Source organism: Propithecus coquereli, unplaced genomic scaffold, assembly GCF_000956105.1.
Source record: "Propithecus coquereli isolate 6110/MARCELLA unplaced genomic scaffold, Pcoq_1.0 Scaffold1, whole genome shotgun sequence".
Taxonomy (NCBI): Eukaryota; Metazoa; Chordata; class Mammalia; order Primates; family Indriidae; genus Propithecus; species Propithecus coquereli.
Genome location: NW_012133857.1, coordinates 3,981,496 through 3,995,934, shown reverse-complemented (window position 1 = coordinate 3,995,934; position 14,439 = coordinate 3,981,496). Strand labels below are relative to the sequence as shown.

At 46.8% G+C, this 14,439-nt stretch overlaps 1 protein-coding gene across 3 annotated transcripts in view; it reads right to left on the bottom strand.

Moving 5' to 3' along the window:
* Positions 1–14,439, bottom strand: part of MYRIP (myosin VIIA and Rab interacting protein) — a 344,233-nt gene that overhangs the window by 126,714 nt on the left and 203,080 nt on the right. The gene's annotated exons all lie outside the window — the stretch shown is intronic.

The following is a 14,439-nucleotide window of genomic DNA, read 5'->3' as shown; positions in this document are numbered from 1 at the left end:
AAATAAATAAATAGAAGCTCAAGTACAATGGCAGAAGGAAATACCCAAATGAAAGCAACACTGGTGAAATTTTATAACATTGGGAGCAAAGAGAAGATTTTGCAAACTTTCAAAGAGGGGAAAAAAGCCACATACAAAGGGTCAAATATCAGAATGCCTTTGGTCCACTCAACGGCAACACCAGAAAGTGTTTTTTTATAGTCACAGTGATAAAACACTGAAAACTGATCTAACAAAGACTATATTATGAATACACTGGGAAAATGGAAGGAAGGGTGATTGTATGGGTTGAAGGTATTTTAAAAAAAACCCTTTTCGCATAAGGAAATAAAGAAATGAAATCTAAAAGCCAAACTACAGTATAAGCATGCTATTTAAAAATTTGAAGGTAAATACCGAAAGAAAGCTAAAAGTTGAAAATGATATTTAGGAAGCAAGAATGAGGCTGGGTGGGTTAAGAAACTACTTTTTTTCCCCAACAAATCAAGAGAATTATTTGATGTTTTATAGTACATACATTCACAATATTGATTAAAATGAAGTTAAATAAATAAGAAAAAGATCTGAGGACATAGTTCTTAGCTTTAGGACCCAGAGAAATCTCCTGATGTCTCTTCTGGGTGACGGAGGCAGTATCATGTTGTGACTGCTCTGTGAAAATCCAATCTTAAACAGTGGAACCCCCTGTCACGTACATATCTCATCAGTTGCTACTCAAAAAACACGTATGTGGGGTTAGCCTGGAGTAAGTTAACGTCCTTAAACTCACATGCAACTTTCTCACTCCCTGCAGGAATAAACTAAGGCGCCCAGCCCCAGCTCAGAGACGGCACGTCTGCGGTGAAGGCAGCCACAACTACAACCCTCACTACGTCAGGTTCCTGTTTTAACCGCAAAAGAATAGAATTCCACCTGTTTTCATAAAGCAGTCAATAAAGAGAGAAGAAACACTTTTTTCACCCATATTTTTGAAATGGAGCCAATAATTCAAAATGCCCTTTACAATCTATTTCTTTATGTTTACACAGATACTCATACACAAAATCCTAAAAACTGATGCACCAAAAAGGACAAAAATGACCTAGTTCTGTAGGAAAACATCAATCAGGCACCCTATAATAAAGGATTATAGCAAATAATCATCATAAATTATGAAATAAAGGACAAGTCAACATCGCTTAATTTTTAAAATTACCGGAACCAGTGTTTTTCTTTCTGCCAAGCTCTTCTACCCAGATTTAGCTCACTTGTTCCGAGAAAGAATTAAATGCCAGGATACAGGTGATGGAGCCCCAAAATCTTCACTTCCTGTCCTCATGGCCAGAAAAGCCCAAACACAGGGTAAACCAGGAATCCTTCTTAGGAAAAGACACAGGGCTCCGGGTAGAGCGCGATCCCAGAGTGAAGGAACAGCACGGTGCTACTGCCTGCTTCTATTACCAGCTTCAGAAGGGAGGTGACAGAGAGCTGTGAAATCTCAGACAACCAAGCTGAGAAAAACCCATCAACACATGTGCAACAGGGAGGGAGAGGCACCAAAGCTCATTTAAAGCTGCCTGGTTTAATAAAATTTTGTGGTTTTTTTTTTACTTTCTTGTTTTGCAAATCCAATATCCTGTGATACAGAAAACTCCAAGATGTGTGGTTTCATTGTATGCTTGTTTGTCAGTCACAGACCAGGGGGTTTGCTTTGCTAACTGTTGTCAACACGAACATGCTGCACATGGCAACAAGAGATTGGACAGAGGGAAGGGAATGATTGGAAGAGAAATCTCAGGGGAATGATTTCGGGCAGGGTATACTTCCCTGTGGTATGGGTACAAGAAAAGCACAAGAGTGTGTGTGCATGTTTGACCCCATTCATGTTGACTCCAGTGCATGTGTAAACATACAGCATGATGGGGTGGACACGAACACTTGCTAGCTCTGTGACCACAGGCAAATTATTTTGCTTCTATGAGACCTCAGTATTCTCATTTGTAAAATGGTTATCACCCTCACCCTCACCCTGGTTTCATAAATTTGTTAGAAGGACCTAAAGAGATCGTGCTTATAGCACACCAAATTATAATGCTTTTGCATATTGTAGTGCTCAAATGTTAGTACCCTCTCATCTGCAAAGTACTGCTACTAATAAGCACAGATAATGTTTTTCTCAGACCACACACATTATGAAGGAGCTATAGAAGAAAGAACAGGAAGAAACTTCTTATTTGTAATCCCAGGCACTTGTTTGAAATATGCCCTCTGCAATGTCCATCTTGTTCTAATGTGGGTCTCCCTCCCTTCTACATAGGCAGGACAAATTCAGGTAGCCACCAGGAAAAAGTTCTATGAAAAAAGCTGCCTAATTGCTCAGTGCAATTCCAAATGTCAGTTCTCAGCTGGGCTAATCTTCTCTCTATCTAAAACCAGTATAGGTTTTTCAGAAAAGACTCCGTTCTGGTGCTGAATGGAACATGAATTCTTGACTTGAAATTCCCGCTCAAACACACACACACACACACACACACACACACACAGACACACGCCCTCAATACGTGCCTGAAGACAGCTGTTTTCTTTGCCTGGAGACAGACTGCAACACGTCAACACTAATTCCAGATTAGACATTTACCTCTGACCTGTCAGAGGACCCCTACATGCATGTGTGTGAATACACATACGCACACACAAAGAAGAGAAGGGAGCAGAACATTTGATCAGAAAGAATTGGGGAAGCTTCTCTCTAAAGGATCTAGGCATGATTTTGAAGAATACACATATCCCTTTATTGTGAAGAGGTCAGCAGAATATTCTGCAAGTCACTGCGCTAGCTTCCCTCTGTGGGTATGTGTGCGTGACTTAGAATGGTCACGAAGACTCAGGGAACTCTGCTTAGAGCGCATCACTGTTTATATAGAACTTACTTATTAATAGAAAAAGATTGACAGATAAACACATAAACAGAGGGTGTTAAGGAGGGAGGAAAGAAATCAGTTCCTTTCTGCCCACTGCCATCTGACCACATCCTCTGCTAATGGGTCCCTTTCTTCCAGATAAATGCATACGTGCAAAATTATGCTCACAGTTTCAGGGAATACACTGCATTAGTAGACATGGCTTCTTTTCACATATGCAAGATATAAACACGAACTATGAAAAGGTGCATGCCTCCCTCATTTTCTTGCAAAAATCAATGGCCACTTCTTACAAAAATGGAAAGATTTATATTCTGCAAATAAAACACGAAGTTAATGTGCTTTAATGCATGAGTTCAAACGTAAATCTCAAAAAAGGATGCTGCTGTTGTTTCACTTGAAAAATAAGCTGAAATCCTTGGTGGTATCTGAAGGGACCAAATACAGGTCACCCAACCTGGCAATCTATTCTGACTTTTCATTTTTGTGGTCAAAGAGCTAATGATTTAAAAGGGAGTGTGGTAATAAAAAGGGTCAGAGTGCCCAGGGTTGCTCTGACAGAGGGGCAGATGCGGAGCACCAGACTCTCTAACACTCTTCCTGCTGAATTCCTGTGGCAACATTTCATTTTCTTTAGCTCACTGAGCTCATCTTCACCCCTGTTGTCCATGTTGTCACTGGCAGATGACAAATCCCTCTTCTAATCACCAAATATTTGAGCAGAAGGGACCTCCAAATGGGTTCTGCAGCATTTCCAGGCCTCTGCAGATTTCTTCCTACAAGAAAACTCATGAGGCTCTGAGCTCTGGGAGCCACATTGTGGGACACTTCCTCCAGGAATGGAAATCATGCACGTTTGCATCCGGTTCCCACCTCCAGAGCGGGAGCCTGCCCAGAGATCCCCTGTGCATGGTGGGGAGGGGGGTGCCTTTTATTTTATTTTAGCATTATCCACCATGGTGGACTTCAGGACTTTGAATAGCAAGATCTACTCCATCTGTATACAGCCAAAAATATCTCCTAAGACAGGCCTTGAATAAATTGCTTTGAGAGGAGACTTTTTCTTTTTTCTCATCAGAACTGAAACCACTGACCAGGATTCAACTGAGCACTCCAGAACTTACCCTTTAGAAAGCCTGCAGGCTTTTGAGCTCTTTTGAGAGCATCCTCGTTTAGAGGCGTGGAGCCAGCATAACCGAGTGTGAATCCCGACTCCTCAACTTCCTGGCTGTGGGAGCGTGGGCAAGTCGCTCGACCTCTCTTGCCTGAGTTTCTGCATTTGTGAAAGGTAAAATGCTGCATTTCTCCTGCCTATGGGGTTGTTATGAGGGTATCCGTGCACTCAGAACAGAACTCAGTAAAGAATAAGTGCTCAGTGACGTTAGCAATTATACAGAAAAGTAATTTTCTATTCCCATATGCTTTTTTTTTCTTTTGTGGGGGGAGGTTGTGGTGAGTTTTATTTGCAAAGACAGTGACTCAAGGTCCAGGCCGTGAAGAAGTTGAAAGCCTCCATGGCAACAGATGAGCATGTTCTGGGTTGTTGGCGGGGCCGCTGCTACCAAGGCCAGCCGAGGCAGAAGGCAGAGTCGGAACGATGGGTGAACGTTGTGCTGCACCCAAACAGTAAACCTGGGGCCGTGCCAAGCAGCACGGGCTCTGCCAAGCCGCGTCTTAGAATGCCCAGATTTTTCTTACAGTTGTCATTTTGCCTGGTAAAGAAAGTTTTCACCATTTCAAAGACGCTGATGCCTTTGCCCAATGCCATATTCTTGCCCATGCTCTCAGCCCTGCTCTCTGAGATGGGGGGATCTGGGGGAACCAGCTGGACTCAGCCCCATTGCCCAGGCTGCTCTCACAGCAGCTCCCCTGGGGCTGGTCCAGACCTCCCTCCATGGAGTCCTCGGCAAGAGATCACACAGAAATTGCGGCCTGGGATGGCCACTACTATGTCCCAAGCTGAAACATATCCATTAAAAATGATCTTAGATTTCTTTGGCCATTTAGCTGAGGGTTTTGTGGAAGGGAGTCAAACTTGCGAACTCAAAATCACATGCACACAGAGGTCCTCGCATCGGTTTATCATGCCACCTTTGTCATACGCTACATGTGACTTCATCCTCACAGTGTCACCCTTGCTACACTGTGAGGTGCACTTGAAGTCAGAGGAGAGACTCCATCCTACCTCTGTCACTGGCTGTGTGACCACACCCAGTCTGCTTCCCTCTCTGACCACAGCTCTCTCATCCAAGGTACTACATGAGAGTGTGAGATTTTTCCACCTTTGAGGCTGGAACACCACTCTAGGATTTGACTGGCATTTGGGGTGTATTTAGAGGTGGGATGGCCTGAGAAAACCTACAGAGGCCAACCCTTGAAGGAATAGTGGTTATAGACATGGTTTGAGGGCTCGGGGTTGGGGTTCGGGTGTGTGTTGGGGTCTGGAGGAAGAGAGTTGAGTAGAGTGTTATGTTGTACAGAGTGTGGAGGGGGAGTGTTAGAGAGGCCGTGTACATCGTGCGTGTGTGTGTGTGTATGTGAGAGAGAGAGACAGGGGCTCGTGTGTGAGGACAAAGGTGGGGAGAGCAAGGGGGTGGGGGGGGAGGGGGAAGAAGAGGGAAGAGGGAAAAGGGGGGAGGAAGGAGGGAGGAGGCCAGAAAAGGGTCTGCAAGTTCGTGAGAAAGATGGTGGGAGACAGCACACTGGGAGAGAAAGGGAGGCGGAGCAGAAGGAAGAAACGAGGGGTGGGCAGAGACTCACCCTCTCTGCTCGGGGAGGAAGGATATCAGGATCTGTTTATAGCTGCAGGTCTGACAAAGTCTTCCCTGAAGGGATGTGAGCAATGGGGAGTCAGGCTCCACCCCTGCAGTGGATGCTAACGGCACTGGGCTAGTCAGGGTTGGCAGAGGTGTGAGGTCAGTTTGGAAAATTTCCAAAAGGAGATTGTAGCAGAAACCTGGCTCTTCAGGCCTGGCATCCATTTGCCTTCTTCCTGGTCAAACAGTGTCCCAGATATTTGGGGAGTTCCTTCTCCCCACTCCCAGCTGACCTCACTCTCAGCTTCCAGAGTGGGTCTTGCTTTAATCGGGGTGTCTCCCCAGCCATGGTGATTGGACCTCAAATCAGACCGGTGTGAGCCGTGCCTAGGACTTTTGTTCAGTGCTTGGGAGTGGTGCAGTTTCTGAGGCCATGTGGCTGAGATAGGGAGGGCCCAGAGCTCTGGCTGTCATCTTGCTATTGGGAGAAATTTGAAACTGCAGTCCATCAGCAGAAAGCCATAGGGAAAAACAATCTGAGTCCTGAAGGTATAGTTTGAGCTCTGAATCCAGCCATACCTGAAGCCAGACTACTCCTGAACTTCTTCAATTACACAAGCTAGTACATTCCCTTTTCTTTAAGCCAGGTTGGGCTGAGTTTTCTGTCACTGGTGATCCACAGAGGTGTGGCTGTAGCAGAGGTGAATGGGATTCCCAAACACCTACTGAGGATCTGCAATGTCCTGGGCAGGAATAGTGACAGGTGTGGGTGAAGGAGGTAACAAAACACAATGCTCCTGCCCCTGGGAGACCCTCAGTCACCAGGGAAGGCAGATATCTGAACAAGAAACCAAAGTTCTAGCAACAGACATCCTGTGCTACAAAGCAGAGCGGGTGGACGGCATTACTCCAGAAGCCAAGATGGGGGCCAACACGAGGTGAGAGGTTGGGGTGTGAAAGGGTGTCTGGGTAGTGAACACTGGCTTAGAGACAGATGAGCCCAGCCCTGAATCCCAGCTCAACCTCTCCAAGTCTCCATTTATTCATTTGCAAATGGGGGTGGTAATAGTCTTACAGGATTGTTGTAATAATTAAACATTTAATCATCCATTTAAGACTTATTTGTTCAGCACCTATGATGTGCCACAAACTGTGGACAACAGGTATATAAAAACAAAGAGGGAGGCTCCAGTCCAGTGGGGGTAAACATCATGAAATGGACACAGCTTGCTGGATGGCCATCTGTGATGACAGAGCTGTGGTCATGGAGGGGAAGACTGAAGGCAGGATATGAATGGCAACATGTGGAGAGGGAGAGAAAAGGGAACTTTCCAGGTGGAGGAAACACCAAGTGCAAAGGCCTTGTGGCAGGAGGTCCTGGGAGAGCAGATGGAGAGAGACCCCCATTGGAGGGGGAGAGAGAGAGAAAAAAAATATAGAGGTAGAAAGCAGGTGGGCTAAATCCTGCAGGCCCTTCTTGGATATTAAGGATCTCTGTCTTTATCTTTAAAAAAAATTTTTTTTGGAGCACAGTTGCAAGCCACCATGCCCAGTTAATTTTTTAAAAAAAATTTTGCAGAGACAGGGTCTCACTATGTTGCCCAGGCTAGTCTCAAACTCCTGGGATCAAGCAGTCCTCCTGCGTTGGCCTCCCTAAATGCTGTCTTTGTCTTAAGACCAAAGGAAAACATGGATGGTTGCCTCTGGACAATTAGGAATTTGAAGCAAATTACTGTTACTGGTTTTGCATCCAAAGGCAATGGCGTTGTGGCTAGGCCGAGAGCACAGACCAGGGGAGAAGCAAACTATGACCGGCTAGTGCATCTCATCTCTGTTTAAGCAACCCCAAGACAAGGGTGGCTGCAGCGCTGGAGGTGCAGGTGGAGGTGCACTGCTACCCCAGTGCTGGAGCAGAAGCTGTGAGCAGAGAATGGTGGACTTGTTCTCAGGGTCCCCCCACAAGGCCAGAGGTACCAGGCCTTGGCCCCAGCTCCATAGGGGATTCTGGGAGGAGGTCATCACTAACTACAAAGCTGTGATGTGCTAAAGGCCCGGAGCTCCCAGAACAAGAAGCCCACTTGCAGATTAAACTCCTGCGGTGGGAGCACCCAAGACAGATTAGCTTCTGGAAGCTGGTGGTGGTAGCCTCATGCCCCCAGGTAGTCTGAGTGGCATGGTGGAAAGATTATGGGTTTCAGAGTCAAACAGACTGAGTTTCAAATCAGTCGGTGCCTTATTAGCTGTGTGATTTTGAGCAGATTATAAACATTTCTGGGCCCACCTCACACCCGGTAAATCAGGGATAATATCTACCGTGGTGGCTTTTGGGAGATTTGTTCAGCTAACATATACAACATGCCTAGCACCCTGGAAATGTACCATGACTTTCAGATCCTTCCTCTTTCCCCTCACAGGGTTCTGGTGACCAAACTGAGCCACATGTGAGAAGAGGGACCCAAGACAGCCCAAGGCACCACCAAAAGCATTCTAGAGTAAAGCCCTGGGTTTTTCCAGAATATCCCTCCATCGGCTTAAGGACTTGCCCATTGAAGACAAAATTCCCTGGGGAGAAGGATTCGAGGAAGCATACCAAGCCCCTGTGGTGCAGGGTGAACACCTTTCCCAGCCTTTCCTGGCAGCCGGCTGTGAATCAAGGAAAGGGGAGAGAGCCCAGGATGCGTGCTGAACAGCTGGGAGACACTGCAGGGGCTCCGGGGTGTAGAACAGGAAGGCAGCAAGAACCCCAGGCAGGGTCTCCGTATCAAGAGTCAGTGGCAGTGTCAAAATGTCTGGGGAGGAAGACCTGTAGTCCCAGGTGTATCCCCCTCCAGTCATCCTGTGCGAGGGGCTCTGCGTCCTCTGCAGGAGCACAGAACGGCAGGTCCAGGAAGGAGAAAGTAAACACGCTGCACAGAAGACACTCAGGACAGAGTCCATTTCAAGGCTTACGGTGCCTCTGACAAGCATTTACAGCTTCTGAAATGCATCCTAATGTGTCTTTTTGCAATGTCATCTCTTTCCATGCAAATTCAATACTTGGCACCATTACCAGGGAGTGGAAGGTGAAGACTTCCTTGGCAAATTTTAGTACAGAAATGCTCCTTCTGGGAGGTTCTGGGAAGAGTAAGAGACAGTGGAGACAGAGCTTTTACCTTGTCTGAATTCCTCCTACCCCACCTGGCCCTTGATGCAGCTTGGACAAGAATCCTACAGTCTAATATCTAGATCAAGGGCATTATTAGATGTGAGAATTAGAAGTGACAAGCAAAATGCCCTGTTGTCATTATGCTAATACTCATTAAACCATTCCTGTCTATTGTTTTAGACAAAATACAAGCTGGCTAAGAATATACTCAGCAATTGTCTGCTAAAATGTGTGTTTAGCGATTTAAATTAGACAACGAGAGGGGGTCTGGGGTGTCCTTGATTTGTCATACAACCATTACATTTACTGTTTCAGAGAAATACAATATTCTTTAATTTAAAAAAGAAAGTGGCCAGCACTGGAAGGAAAGGCTTTATCAGGATGAAGTGTCTGGATCAGGAAGCCCAAAGTCCAGGGTCTCACCCTGATAGCCAGACCCTCCTCCACCCTAGCCTCTCAGTTAAAAGCTGACCCTTCAGTGGCCCAGTTGAGGATGTCCCTAGGAGAACAGGTCAATGGGAATTACGGCTCCAGAGCTACAAAGGAGAGGTGAATACAGAGAGGCCCTCCGGCTGGCTCAGCCCTCTGGTGCACCGGGGGGCTGCTTCCTGCTGAGGGCTGCCATCTTCCTGCGGCGGATGCCAGGTGTACTCGCTTATCTGGAAGCACACATTTGGACCTCCTAACCTCCTGACCTCCTGAAGTCTACACCTAAGAAACCACCATTGAAAGAGAGAAGAACCCTCTGCTTCTTTAAGATCCACCTCTGTTCCACTCGCATGTTTCAGGATGTAGCCTACTTAAGGCTCCAAGGTCTATCACACTACAGTGCAAGTCGACATGGTATGTCCTTGATACTCATTCGGGAAACATACCCCATGTACTAAGAAAGAAAGGCGCAGATGTATGTGTTGCATAAAATGTCACCTCATGGCCTTTTATTTTTGAAAGACATTCTGAAATATCCCTGGGCAGAGAAATGCATGAGTCAGCAGGTTTGACAGACAAAGAGTTAAAAATGAATGAAGTTGGTCAGCTGAGTTAGGTTTTCCTTTCTTAAAACTGAAACCCTATCCTGTAACACTTCCTGTTGACTTGCTCTTGGAGGCTGGCAACCACCTTTCAGCAGAAATGGTGACAGGAGACAGTCCCAATGGTCAACAGGAGTGAGGGCTTTTTCAAGGACTTCAGGCTCACACCCTATACCAGGCGGGTCACTTGCCAAACACAAAGTCAGACTCCCCCACCACCCCATCCATGGCTCTTTCCTCAGCCGTCTTAGGGAGTGCTGATGCTCTCCAGTTCCAAGTGTATGGCAGGGCCTGGACACAATCCCCACCCTGCACAACTCTGGTGGATCTCGGCACAGAGCATCTGTCCAGCTCCTCATTGGCCAGCACATGGTGCTCTGAGGATTGTGTCGCAGGGCTCCCTGGTCATCATCATCCTCACAGGGGAGGCTCAGACAGGTCAGGGGTTTTGTACAAGGTCTCAAAGCTCACCAAGCAAGAAAAATGTTTGACCAGAAATAAAACTGCATGTTTATTTTTCTTGATGAAATTTTGAGTGCAAGTATTCACAGAGTGTTTTTCAGCATCCAGTAACATCATACTAGGTACTTATTGATAAACTCCTGAGAGAGACTCTCCCAAGGTCAAAATACAAGGATTGAGAGAAGCACTTTTATATTGTTAGTGGAGGCGCATGCAGTGTAGGAGGTGACTTTCCTTGGCCTTTTCCCATTGAAATAGATTCACAGGCTCTTGTATAACCACATATACCTTGGCCTGAAGATCCTGCACATAATTTTAGAAAAGAAAATAGAAATCTATAGAAAATGGTTTTTAGGGAAGCAAATGCAATTCTGCATAAACAATTCATTGCCAAGGCCATTACAATATAATAAGCCAGCAACGCCCAACAAAAAGAGGCACTTCCTTTGGAACTAACATATAAAAGCTTTATGATAATGATTATATTCCTGAAAACCTCAGAAAAATAGTCTATAAAGTCTCACATCTCCTTTTTGTCATTGTTTGTTTCTAGCTCTTGTTTAAGTTGATTTTTTGAGCCACAGACAAGTCTAATAATCATTTCTAGCATTTAGGCATAGTATATCTAGGACCAAAATTCTACTGCTATGTGAATACTCCCCTGTCTCAGGCCCAGAAGAACCTGCATGGAAAGCCACCAAACTCAAAGATGGCTTCGAGGGCTGTAAATGAAAAAGGATATCATTGTAGCAACCTTTGTAAGCATCAATTTCTTCAGCTACAAATTGGAACACTGGCTCCACATACCTCATGGAAAGCCAAAAGGTCAAAACAACATAATGCGAGCAAAAATGCTTCTTAAATTTAAGCACTTAATAACGTATGGCTGCATACTTCTTCAAGTCCAGTTTTGGATTAAGTTGGCATTGAGATGCCTACTTTCCCCGTCTAGCCCTTTCTCTCATCCCCTGATGGGTGTCTACACTGGGGGATCCAGGCCCCACATTCGCACATCACCTGCCCCACAAGCTGCTGCTCCCTGGGCCTGCCTCCCTGGGAATGACACCAGCATCTACCCAGGTGCCCGAGCTGCATTCACAGCATCACTCCTCTCTCCTCCCTCCCCTCATGTCCACATGCCTAGATTGCTCTCAAATCTATCTGCGTCTTTCCATTCCTATGGTCACCACCACGTCCAGGCACCCACCCCCTGCCATGACTGCAGCAGCCTCCTTCCTGTCTTCCTGCCTCCACACAGTAGCCAGAGCCACGGTATTAAAACGTGAATCTCAGCATGTCATGGCTCTGCCTGAAACATCTAATGGCTGTCCTCTGTTCCCCAGATAATCAAACTCCCCACCAGGGCTGAGAAGGCCCTCTGGAGCTGGGCCCTGCACTCCCTCCCAGCCCCAAGCCAGCTTCTCCCCACTGTCACAAAACAGGCTCCAGCCTTAGGGATGGCTCTGGTTCCCTGGCTGACAGTACCTCAGAGCTCTGCAATGGCTTGCCGGGCATCCTCCCAGCACCCACACTAGCTCTGCATGGTCACAGCTGGTGCATTTCTGTCTGCCGTACTAGATTCCAAGGTCCTGGTGGGCAGGAGCCTGACCCCGTTCAGAGCTGTCTCCAGCTCATGCATGGTGCCCAGCACAAAGCAGGCATGGCCAGTCTTAGCCAAATGAGTGAACAGAGACTGGTGAACATTCAGCGTATATTAGGGTAACAATTCCTGGTTCTCGGGTAACGGAGTACTCCTCAGCTTGTTGTTCACAGTTGTGCTGACTGATATCCTTCAGCAGTGTCTTCAGTGCTGCTGCGGGTTCTGAGCCATTTCTGACTAAAACAAGAAGGGTAGTTTACCAACAGCCACAACCACCCGAACTGGGAAAAAAATTCGGTGGCCTGAAAGCCAATAAAGATTGATGAGTTCCAACATCTGTTTTTGGTAACCCCCCCTTCCCTCCCCTATCTGCTTGCTGCCAACCAAACCAGGCACCAACAGCCCTGGGGACCCCTGCTATCTGTCCACAGCATCACTCCTTATCACCTCCAGGTCAACCAGCCCTTCAGCCTGCATCTCGTTCTTGGTGGCTGCCCACCAAGGGCATCCTGCCCGCCCCACTTACAGATAAACACAAGACCATAGTGTAGTGAGGCACAGGCAACTCTGTGTCCCCGCAGAGGCACCCCCGCCTGCCAGCTGGGCACAGAAAAAATGACAGTCCCTAGCACAGTCTCCCATCTGAATGCTTCTTGGAAACACCCTGCTCCCCCAGGCAGTGGTGTGCTGGAGCAGGCTTGTTCTGGCTCTGGAGAGCTGACTGCGTTCAGTGATGACACGTTGGCAGCCTGACACTATATATGGTAGGAATATTTACACTATGGAAATTGGCAAACACTATAAACCAAGCCTCCCTTTTCCCTAGAGTGCTAGTTGTTAAACATTGGCCAGCACATTGATGACTGCAGGCCAGCCCTCTTGCTTTGGCTTTTTAACCTGTCACACTCACACTGGACAAATGCCCTCTGCAACAGGATTAAAGCCTGCTCTCTCATAACACCTTCCCTTCTTGAAGCAGACATTTCAGTGTGTGCTCTTGGTGCTACTTGTCTACTTGCCATCTCACTCCCACAGCAATAATCACAGCTAACATTTTTGGTGCTCATAACAGGCCCTGCGCTGGGCTGAGCCCCCTGCGTGTACCTCTCACTGAACTCATCCACAGCACAGTGAGTCTGGGGCTGTTATTACGCTCATCTGACACAGGGCAAAGTGAGGCTTTGGAGCATTTCCCAAGAGTAGGTGGGGCTGACGTCTGAACCCAGGTTAACCTGGCCACACCACCTCTTCATTGCAGCCACACTGGGCCACTTGCCCCACTTATTCTTGGGACCTCCCTCCATGGGGATAATCACACCTCTTTTGTGTCCAGCACTAATTACTGTCGTTCTACGTCCATCCAGGCGGCCATGGCAAGAGAGAAGTTAATTGATAATGCTTTCTGAAACATTATGAATTCCCCAACTGCTCCTGGCTATTGTCCTGGGTTTAGGGCATGGGGCTGGCCTCCCTCATCCCCACCCCAGAGTTCTGAATCCAAGCAGCCTCAGTGCCCACCCAAGATCCATGTGCTCCTACATTCTGCCTGCTGGACTGAGGCTCCCAGGGGCCATAGCCATCAAAATCACTTCTCTGAACTCAGTCTTGGAAATCAGGAGCTTCCACTATTCACTGGAGGTCCCCTGCAGTAGGCACTGGGCTACCTTGTTTATTCTTCCTAGCATCTCCCTAAACCAGCATCATCTCTGTTTGATAGGTAGTGGAACTGGAGGACAGAGAGGTAGTAAGGGGCCAAGCCCAAGCCAGGATTTAAGGCTGGCATGCCTGCAGGCAGGGCTGGCATTATTTCTGCAACACCAGAGGTCCTGAGCATGAGGCAGGGTGCAGGCATCTAAACAGCCAGGGGAGACAATTCGCACTGCATGTCTCAGCACCTGTCCCAAGCACAGCAAGCACATTCTGGTGACTGTCACCTGGACTGCCAGGCTGAGGGGCAGCAGCCCCCTCCAGTGTTGGGGAGGGCCTGCCCAGTGTGTGAAACCCCTACTACCATAGTCTTCTCAGTCTTCAGAAGGCAGCCTCTACACAGTGAAAAACAAGGTCTTAAACTTTGTTTTAATGTAGCTGCCAAGAGTAGTTCAGGTCACTTATGGAATCAAATAGATTCCTTCTGAGTAGTTGTGGAACACTCTTGTTTGAGTAGACTTTTCAGACAGTGAAAAGTTATTGTCTTGGAGTCTGGACTGGGGCTCTGCTAGGAAGATGTAGAACTTTACAAAAGTTCAGGAAGAGAATTTCCCCAGATTTTGCAAATTCTTTAGCTGTTTCTTCTGCTACTTTTTTTTTTCTGATTCTCATTCTTTTGTGTCTCTTTTCCTGCCTTCCTGTGGGTTACTTAAACATTTTTTAGGATTCCACCCTGATTCATTTATAGCATTTCTGAGTATATCTCTTTGTATAGTTTTTGTAGTGGTTGCTCCTCTGGATATTATAACACACACATGTCCCTTATCATGGTCTATTTTATTTACGTTTTTCCACTTTGAGTGAAGTATAGAAATCTCATGTTCATTTAGGTTCCTTT